We start from the raw sequence: 10,516 nt of genomic DNA, 5'->3' as shown, positions 1-10,516 counted from the left end.
AAGCTGTTTCCAAGTTCGCCTAAGGTTTAACTTCGCCTGAAGCGAAGTTCGTCTATAAAATAAATTAAAAACCTAATGGAAAATGTGTTAAGGCAGTTATCAAAAATAAAATTTTTCCAAGCTGACCTGGCAGCTTAACCCCAGCCAGGGGCTCTGCCCTTGGACCCCGCTAGGGGCTTGCCGCCCCTAGAACCCCGCTGCCAGGGCGCTGCCCCCGGACCCCCGTTCGTTTGTGGGTCATATATAGATAGAAATACAAACGAGTAGCAGTAGTTAATTGATATGTGTAAATATTATACAGTTAGCCGAGCCCAGTTAAAGAAAGGAATTACGATCAACGGCGAGCGTAACAGGATCCAGGTGAGTTTCTAGCCCCATTCCTTGTTATGTTTTCGGGGCTGTGTGCATACTTGATGTGTTGTTAATACATTTATCCAAAGTGATAAGTGTATGCCATAGGTGATATATGTGATATGTATGAATGATTGCTTGATGGTCGTGAACGATCTTCGGATATTGCACGTACTGTCAGGTTTGTAACGTTATAAATATGGCAAGTATGATATGTATGTTTATGTGTATGAACGTAAGAAAGTTAATAAAAGAAGGAAATGACGGTTGTATGGTTGTATGGTTACGAAAGGGGTACCGAGCCCTAATAATACTCGAGGTATGATGTATGGTTGTATGGTAACGAAGAGGGAATCGAACCCTACTAATATTCGAAAACATGGGACCAGACCCTAATAATATCTGTGATGTTAGGGACCAGACCCTAATAATATCTGTGATGTTAGGGACCAGACCCTCATAATATCTGTGATGATAGGGACCAGACCCTTATAATATCTGTGATGTTAGGGACCAGACCCTTATAATATCTGTGATGTTAGGGACCAGACCCTTATAATATCTGTGAGGTTATAGGGCGAAAGGCTCTTTAAAACGTATGATTATGAATGTAAAGAAAGTATGTAAGTAAGAAAGAAAGTATGTAAGTAAGAAAGAAAGTATGTAAGTAAGAATGAAGGTATGAGTACTTATGTGTGTATGAAAGAAAGTTATGAGGTTAAGTACGTATGTATGTAACAAGGTATTGTATGGTAGTGTATGATTAACTAGAACTCACTCAGCGTAGCTGACTTTTAGTATGCACGCAGGTGAGTAGGATGAGACAGCTGGCTTGAGTGGAGGACACATGGCAGAAGACTAAAGCCTGGCATCTGAAGATCCGATATGTTTTATAAGTTACGTTTTGATTTTGAAAGACAAGAGGAATGTTTAAAGACATGATTATGAATTGATATGTAATGTTTTATGAAAGTTTTATATTCCGCGTAAAGTTTTTAATTAACTCTGATATTTAGAACTGTGTTTATGAGTAAATCCAACACGAAAGTAGGGTTACCGGTAACGGGGCCTTACAGATATGGTGTTGGTGGTGGCTGCCGTCGCAAGAGAGGGGGGGGGGTCCGATCGGGTTTGAGGAGGGAGAGGGAGGGAGTTAGGGTTTTGTTATTATTAATAATAATATGTTACACCAAGGCCCCTCAACTTCTAATTATTTCTTTTCTAGCATAAAGTAACTTGTTTGCATCTTGAGTTATTGTTCTATACAATATTATCAAATAGCACATAAGCCTAACACATAATTATCAAATAATTATTGTTTGGATGTTTTTCGTTTATTCACCAATGGTTTGCCTCAACTCGTTTGAGTTTCGGTGCAATCCCGAAAGACTACATATGTAGTGATTGTCAAGCGTCATTTAAAACCCTAGTTTAAATGTAATGAGATGTGCGTTATAGATCAAGTGATCTTAAGTTTGAATTGACGGAGTTTGGGTTAACGGAGTTAACCTGAAATTGACGAGTGTCACAGCGTGGACCATACGGCGATCTAAATAATTATTGGTGTACACTTAATTATTAAAATCCCCATATGAAAGCCATAGTAAGTGCGATTGTGTGCGATAACTCAGACCCGAGAATGATGGCAGAGAAACGATAGAAATGCGAATCATGATAAGGCCACGGTGGATACGCCGCCGGTACATCCTATATATAAGTGTCTTTATTATGTTTTCTCATTTGTAGCGTTTTCGAGTCATGTAAGGATTTGACGTTATACTTTTGCAAAAATAAATAAATAAATAAAATTCTTTATGTAATTATCTTACTAAAGACAATATTCGTTAATAATTACTTTTTCTTTAAGTTTATTTTAATTTCGGGACGAAATTTCCAAAAAGTTGGGGATACTGTGACATTCGTCAAATTCGGGTCTCGATTTGGATTCGTTTTATAAACTTTTTTTATGTAAACCCGACTCAACATTTATTTAGAACCTTAATTAATTATTATATAATATTATTATATACCTCAATCATTAATAAATCGACGTTTGTCTTATTATAGTGTCGCTAAGAAAAACATAAGGGGTTCAAAATGATTTTCGGAAAGTCGTTATAAGTTTTACAAATCTTTAAACTCATATTAAACTTTGATTGAAACTTAAGGGGGGGTTTGAAAATATGTAATATATATATATATATACACACACACAAACCTTAACCCTAACTCTTTTTAAAAAACAACTAGCCCCCCATCTCTTCCTCCTTCAACTCCGGCGCCGTTTTTTGGCGACCGGCGACACCGGCCGTAACCCCACCTCCCCGTTCTCGATCTCCGGCCGTATCACCACCTCCCCCGTAACTCCGACACCACCTTTCTTTCCCTCTCTTGGTTTCTACGGAACACCATCACCCTCAGCCACCCTCCCCTCCCCTCTCCGGTCGCTTTTCCGATGACAGGAAAACCGGCTCCGTCTCTCACTCTCTCTGCTCTCTCCATATCTCACTCTCTCTTTCTCGCTCTCTCCGCCTCTCTCTCTCTCTCTCCGTCTCTCTCTCCCTCCGCCTCTCTCTCTCTCCGCCTCTCTCTCCGTCGCTCTCTCTCCCTGGCGGCAACAAAATCTCCGACGACCCCTGCTCGGCTCCGACAAATATTCTCGTCCAAACATCATATTGTAGGTAAGGAGATTTAGAGTTTTAATCGTCTTTGTGTCTAACTCATAAACAGTAATCGAACTTGTTAATCATAACCGGTTGTAATGAAAATGGCACTAAGTATAAAGTTTGGATATATTAATTTCTTATGGGTTTTATTAAAAATTGTTATCTTGGTTTAGTTGGTTTGTACGTTAGTTGTTGAACTTGAGGTCATGGGTTCGATTTCCCTACGTGGCCAACCTTGGTTTGTTTTTGTTAACAAATTACTCAATTTAATATTACTATTTTTATCAACATTATATTTATTATCTAGATTTTATTATTATTATTATTATTATTATTATTATTTTTATTAATATTATTATTATTATCATTAACAAGATAGTTATTATTATTATTATTATTGTTATTATTATGATTAACAAAACAAATATGATTATCATTATTTTCATAATTAATAGATTATTCTTATTATGATTATTATTATCATTTTTATTACGATTATTAATTAATATTATTAAATTATATTATTGTTAATATTATCCACTTGTTTTATTGAACCGAAACCCATGTCGGGCCTAGTTGCCATTTAACGTCATCGTTACTCGAGTTACATTTTTATTAAAATGTTATAAGTATTAGTCATTATCATTAATTTGGCATGATTATAATAATAATAATAATAAACATTAGTAAAATTCATAAATCTATTAATAATGTATTCAACAACAAAAGTAATTATTATTATATTTATTATTATAATTATAATTATTAGTTTTAACAACAATTCTCAATTGGTCGTATATTTATATGTTATTATCACCATTATCTTATATATCTATATATATATATATACATACATATAACATATTTTAAAATTATTATTATCATTACTATCATTATCATTAATAATATTATTATAAGCCTTATTATCAATTCATTTTTATAAAACCGAACTCTTGATTTAAACTCGTCTTATTTCTATTTAATATTGGTTTAATTATTTAAAAACCCAATAAAATAATATCATTTTATTTTAAATTATCAATTAAGTACGAGTCCCTAATCGTTAACAAATTAACCGGTAACCTGATTAACAACCGAACCTTCCCGTTCAATGTTTCAAATGTAGTCTCAACTAAAGTTCAAGTTCATTAATATATTATTTATTCGTTTTCATTTAGCTTTCAAGTCGGATTCATTCGTTTCGTTCGCAAGCTTTCTATATTTCGATCGTTTATTATTTCTTGATTCATCAATCGAGGTGAGTAGATTTCATCCCCCGTTTTGACTTTTATATTTTGGGGGTAAGATGCATACTTATTCAAAACAAGAATAATTTATTATACACTTTTCTCAAACTACAAACTTTAGGGTGTATGACACTTAGAATACTTGCTCTTTTGTGTGATATATGCCTCATATGTTTTACGTGCACGAGTGTTTATTTTTAAGTTGTTGTTGAGCCTCATTAAGTATGATCATATGCTCCCCTAACTACTTAGCCTTGTGCTAGTAGAATAGGACCTCATTATCCGAGTATGTCGGTTGTTACCGATTAGAAAAGATCCTCGTTACATATGTTTTATATACCATGACTGATGTTTTTATTTATAGTCTCATATACGTTTGTGGATTTCGCTCATATTATATATACTCAAACTATGAAATTTCTCACCAACATACGTGTTGACAAATATTATTTTATGCATTGTTACAAGTTTGACTTTTATTGACTTGAGGACTTGACGAAAAATGTTACCAAGACTATTAGGATATTAGCAAAACGAACAATATATATGTTTACTTGTATTAAATTTGTTTGTATGAACAACATGTGTTGTTTATTGATTTTATGAAATAAAATGAGTTGATTAAATATTGTCGCTTTAATAGTGTTTTGTGTTTTGGGCAATCCGTTGCGCCCCGGCATGTTCCGCCGCCTTTGGTCGGGGTGTGATAGAAGGGGTCGTGAAAGGAACCAAGAAAATTCAAAAAATTCCACACTGTGCGCATTGCAACAAGTATGGGCACTATAAGAAAAACTACTGGTACCATCAGTCACTTTTGCAGCTGAGAATGAATTGAATCAAGAAGATGATGAGAAACTTTTCATGGCTCTAACGGATACTGGATCAAGTGGTAGTGATGTTCATCTTTGGTTCTTGGATTCCAGAGCATCCAATCACATGACTGGTGCTAAAGAATATTTTTCTCAACTGGATGAAAGCTATAAGGTCAGTGTGAAACTTGGGGACAAAAAGAGCTAGTTGTACAAAGAAAAGGAACAGTTAAGATCACGACTCCAAATAACACAAAATTTCTAGATGATGTTTATTTTTCTCTTCAAGTGGGCTATAATTTGTTGAGTGTGGGACAATTGATGAGAAAGGGATATCAGGTATCCAGGCGAGAGTTGCTTTTTTTCATGGCCGAACTCTAGTTTAGGTAATTTGAATGCATATGACCCTATTTCATTTACTGAATGTTTAGTATTAATATATCAACATTTTCACACTTTTTTACATATTAAAGTTTTGCATATTAGTTGTGAATATTTTTAACTTCTGGATTTTATTTTTAGGAATTATACCATGAGTTCCATAAGTGAGAATGTAGATGATAGGCTTAGCAGTTTGCCTGAAGACGTTCTTTCATACATACTCTCTCTAACGCCTACAAAATTTGCGGTGCAAACTACTATTTTGTCAAAAAGATGGAGGTACAGTTGGATGTTTGTCATGAACCTTGACTTTGATGATGCCCATGGAAAACACCATGGTTTAGATACAAACCTTGACTTTGATTATATCCATGGAAAAGCCATAGTTTAGATAGATTTGTGGATCAGGTATTCAAGTATCGCAAAATATCCCAAGTTAATTCTTTCCGACTGCACTTATCTAGTTATTATTCGCGTGCATCAAGTTGGATTGATAAGGCAGTCCAGTTAAACGTTCATGAGCTTGACATACACATTGTGAAGCTTGAGCCACTTTAAGCATGTTCACCTGCAAGACACTTACAAAGTTAAGATTAAGTTATAATGTAGATGATCAGAGTGAGAGTGTTTGGAAGTGGCCATCTTCTGTCTGCCTTCCTTGCCTGAAAACTCTAGACATCGTTGTATATAAGAATCCTTTTCACAGTGCATTTAAGCTCATTAGCGGTTGCCCAATGCTTGAATGTTTATCTTTGGAAGTAACAATTCGCAAAGATGAAAAAAATTACATATTCAATATTCCTACTTTGAAACGGTTGAAACTAACATTTTTATCGGTTATCACCATAGTAGTCAAAGAAGTAGTTTTAAACGTCCCTAATCTTGAATACCTCTTCGTTGGTGGAGTATTGTGCTCGTTTTTTGTAATGGAAGATGTGTCATCTTTGGTTGAGGCATCTATTTCTTTTTCTGAGATAACATATAATAATTTGTGGGTTGAGCTTCTAAGGGGAATAAGTGGAGTTAAATCACTTTCGGCTCGCAATGTAAGTTGCCATGTGGATATAAATATCCCATTCACTTCATATATGCCTACTTTCAGAATATGAAGCATTTGGAGTTGAAAGGGTTTTGGCATTACAGACTAATCCATCAATTTCTTAGCAGTACTCCAGGATTGAAACATTTGGGTGTTGAAAAGGTATATACATACTTGATTTATGTTCTAATGATTTATCTTATGTGCATGTTAACCTCTTATACATATCCTTGTACATTAATGGTTTTGTCTATTTTGTTTGTGTTGGAAACAAAAGCCTGTAGGAAAGAATTGGATTAAGCAAAAGTTGGTTCGTAATCTAAAAAGCCTCACAACCATCAACATTTCACTTAACGAGTGTTGGAAACTTGATAGATTGTTTCTGAAATACATTTTGCGGGATGCAGAGGTGTTGAAGACGGTAACAATCACTTGGAAACACTCAAACAATATAGAAGAAGAAACGCAGTTGTGTCGAAGGTTGCGAAAGCTTCCTAGAGCTTCCACCTATTGTGAGATACATTTTCATGGGAAATGGTCTCATTGTACTATTAGTTAATTAGCAATTAAGCATGTGTTTTGCAATATGAAACTTCTCTTTTGCTTCTAATGACTATATATGAGACAAGTCATTGTTTATTATTTCAAAGACAATTGTGATGACTGTTATTTTTGGATTTTATCAAATTTATTTGGTGAATGGTGTTTTTTCATCATCTCTTTAGATGATTTGTTTTATTATAAGTCACTCTTACCATAATATAGTGGTTTAGTGGTAAGGTGTCTCCTTACAAAAGTAAGTTGATGGTTGAAAAATTCAGTTAAAAAAATATTTTAACACAAATAAGAGAAGTACACAAACCTACAAGTATAAATTAATATTTTAACACAAATAATGAAATTCTGAAAGCCCTAGTTTTAGAGTTCCAAAGTGTTGTATTTGGTAAAAACCTTCTACCCATTTCCTTTGGGCTTGGACGATTCGGTAGATTCCGAAATATGGGTTCGACTTGTATTATATTATCTAATACTAGTTTGACGACCCCCCCCCCCCCTCTCTTGTTACAGGATTTATTTAGATTTTGTTTTAATCTTTTTGCTATTTCATATGTCGTAATGATTTCTTTTATTTTTTAACGTAGTTTTGTTATAATCGTTTTGCTATTTCATATGTCGTAATGATTTGTTTTATTTTTTAATGTAGTTTTATTTTAATTTAATACGTATATTAGTTTGTTGTGTTCGTTATATTTTGTTTAGCATTTGGGCATTTTCAATTGATATGTGTAGTTTATAGATTTTTAAGGAACAAATATAAACGAATACAAAAAAAATGAACACAAATATTTGCTTCTGAAAAATGAGTGGCTAATGTATGTGACGATGGTGGTTGATGCATAAGAGGGGAGGTTGACGATGATGGGTAGGCGGGTGTAAAGGATAGACCAACAACAATAATAAAATTAATGGTTTCAAGCAAATCTTGTTCTACTTAGTAGGAACACTGGTAAGTTATCTGTAAGCTTATTTTCAATCTCTCTCATCAAAACATAAACCTTGCTCAATGCGGGTTTTCCTATATAGAAAAGATAAAACAAAGGATAACAATTAGCCGAAAAAGATTAGTATTGACCATCATTTAAAGTTTTTCAGTATTTTTTGTATGGTTGGTAATTTCCTATAGAAAACATTAAAGACCTGAAGGTAGAGCTCTTCACGAACCGAGTCGAACCAAACGCATGCTTGTTCATACTTGATTTCGTTTGAAAGTGAGCAGAACCGAGCATATTGAATTTAAAGAAACGAGTGATATTTTGATGCTTGAACTTGGTTTGATTTGAAACCGAGCGGCTTGGTTCGGCTTGATTTCGTAGAAAGTTTTCAATTTTAAATTTCTAAAACTTCAAAATATAATTAATTTAAGACTTTCAACTATAAAATGTCTAAACTTCCAACTTTAAATTTCTAAAATTCAAAATTAACAACAAAACATATATAAAACGAGCAGCTATGAAATAAATTTGAACTTTGAAGTCAAGACAAAAGAGAGAAATTTTATAAACTTATAAAAACTATTATACTTATACTTATATATATATATATATATGATGAGTATCGTTACAGAATTGTTAAATAATTTAAGAACTTGAAAGAACCCTTGAAAGCTAACGTTTTTTATAAAAAATTTTGTATGCTAAATTTATTTGAGTGTAGTTTATCACTTTTTATATCTATGTTTACGATTACAATTTTGAAAATTAGTTTTTATACATATATATGTTTTGTTTTACACATATGTAAATTTGTTAGTACATAAATTTTACACATATGTAAACTTGTGATTAATATATGCAATCAAAATTTTTTATATAAAATATGATAAAACAACTCTTAAATAATGTTAATATATAAAAAAAATTAAAAATATTTGGTTGTTTAGAGTTCCTAAGAGTTCTTAACTTTTTTAGAGTTCTTAAATGATACCAACCATATATATATATATACACATATATATATACATAAATTTATAAATAAACGAATAAATAAATATAATTCAAGCAAAATGAACCGAACCAAACAGAGTGAGGCTTTGCTCGTGCTTGGCTTGTTTTTAAACCGAACCGAACTGAACGACTCACTTCCAAACCAAGCCGAAATCGAACGGGCATTTTTCGAGTGAGCGACAAACGAGCGGTGAGCAGATTGGGCAGCCCTACCTGACAGAGAAGCACCATATAATCCTTTAACAACACAAGGATATTTCACTGTTCCAATTGGCTCATCGATCACAACCTCTAACATTACATGATGTGTTTATATTGTCATATAATGATCAAGGGAAAATGCTATAAAAAACCAACCAACTTTCAATGTTTGCTCACAAAAGTCCCTCTACATGATATTTTTAAACATAAATATGAAATTACTTATTATGGTATTTTATTATGGTATGTTTTATTATCTATAGGGACTAGTTGTGTAGTTATCTCTAAAACACATAAATCTCTCACCATTTAGTTATGTTAGAACTTCGAATCGATCAATCCTCTCAGTGCTCATTGATTTTGGTACATCAAAACAAGGTCTAGGATTATGCCTCTCAAGTCAATTTTCCTCAAATCTCGTATCGAATTCGTGAGTTGTTAGAATCAGTTTGTATCGACACCGTTAAGCCGCTACGAGTGTGTCGTACAACGGCGTTGAGGATGGGGCGGATGATTTTTTCCTCACCGATGGTGATTTTGTTGAGGATTGGTTTCTAGTGTCCGAATTGTTGAAATCGATCTCAATTTCGGATTTTTTGTTCACATCGGTTCGATCGAAGCTCTAATTTATGTGTTCTCTTTCACTATATTCCAAGATGATTATTAGTTATGTTTTATCTTCACCTTCCACATTCTAACTACATACATTAACACACATGTTCTTCAACAGTAGTTCATGTAACCCCAATATCTTTAAATTTAACCTCTTTTATTTTAAAAACAAAATTAGTTTTGTATATGGAGTTAGGGAAACAGAGAACTAAAGATGAAAAATATATTGAATGCCAAATATGATGGAGATGACGAGCAGTGATGACTTTGTGTCTGTTCATTGCATTTATATGTGGTTGGGAGGACGTGGACCGGTGGTTGGGAGAAAACGTGGTGTGGTTATATATATATATATATATATATATATATATGGTGAGAGATTTTTGTGTTTTAGAGATCACTACACAACTAGTCCCTATAGATAATAAAACATACCATAATAAGTAATTTTATATTTATGTTTAAAAATACCATGTAGAGGGACTTTTATAGGCAAATATGGATGGACTTTTGTGAGCAAACATTGAAAGTTGGTTGGTTTTTCATAGCATTTTTTCAATGATTAAAGAAAAACGTTACGTAAGAAAATTTAGATAAAAGCAGTGGTTTTTTTTTTGTTTGTTTTATAGAAAAAGAATTTAAAAGAAACATACATATTTAAAACCTTCACCTCATCCCTGTTTATAATTCCACTTGCTAGTGCCAT

At 33.2% G+C, this 10,516-nt stretch overlaps 1 pseudogene; it reads left to right on the top strand.

Moving 5' to 3' along the window:
• Nucleotides 1-5,592: 5,592 nt before the first annotated feature.
• Nucleotides 5,593-7,119, top strand: LOC143616193 (F-box/LRR-repeat protein At3g59200-like; annotated as a pseudogene).
• The last annotated feature ends 3,397 nt before the right edge of the window (nucleotides 7,120-10,516 follow it).

This window comes from Bidens hawaiensis, unplaced genomic scaffold (assembly GCF_021521415.1).
Source record: "Bidens hawaiensis isolate Kalapana, Puna unplaced genomic scaffold, B.hawaiensis_p1.1 tig00046156_1, whole genome shotgun sequence".
In the NCBI taxonomy this organism is placed as follows: Eukaryota; Viridiplantae; Streptophyta; class Magnoliopsida; order Asterales; family Asteraceae; genus Bidens; species Bidens hawaiensis.
This window is presented reverse-complemented; position numbering and strand designations above follow the sequence as displayed.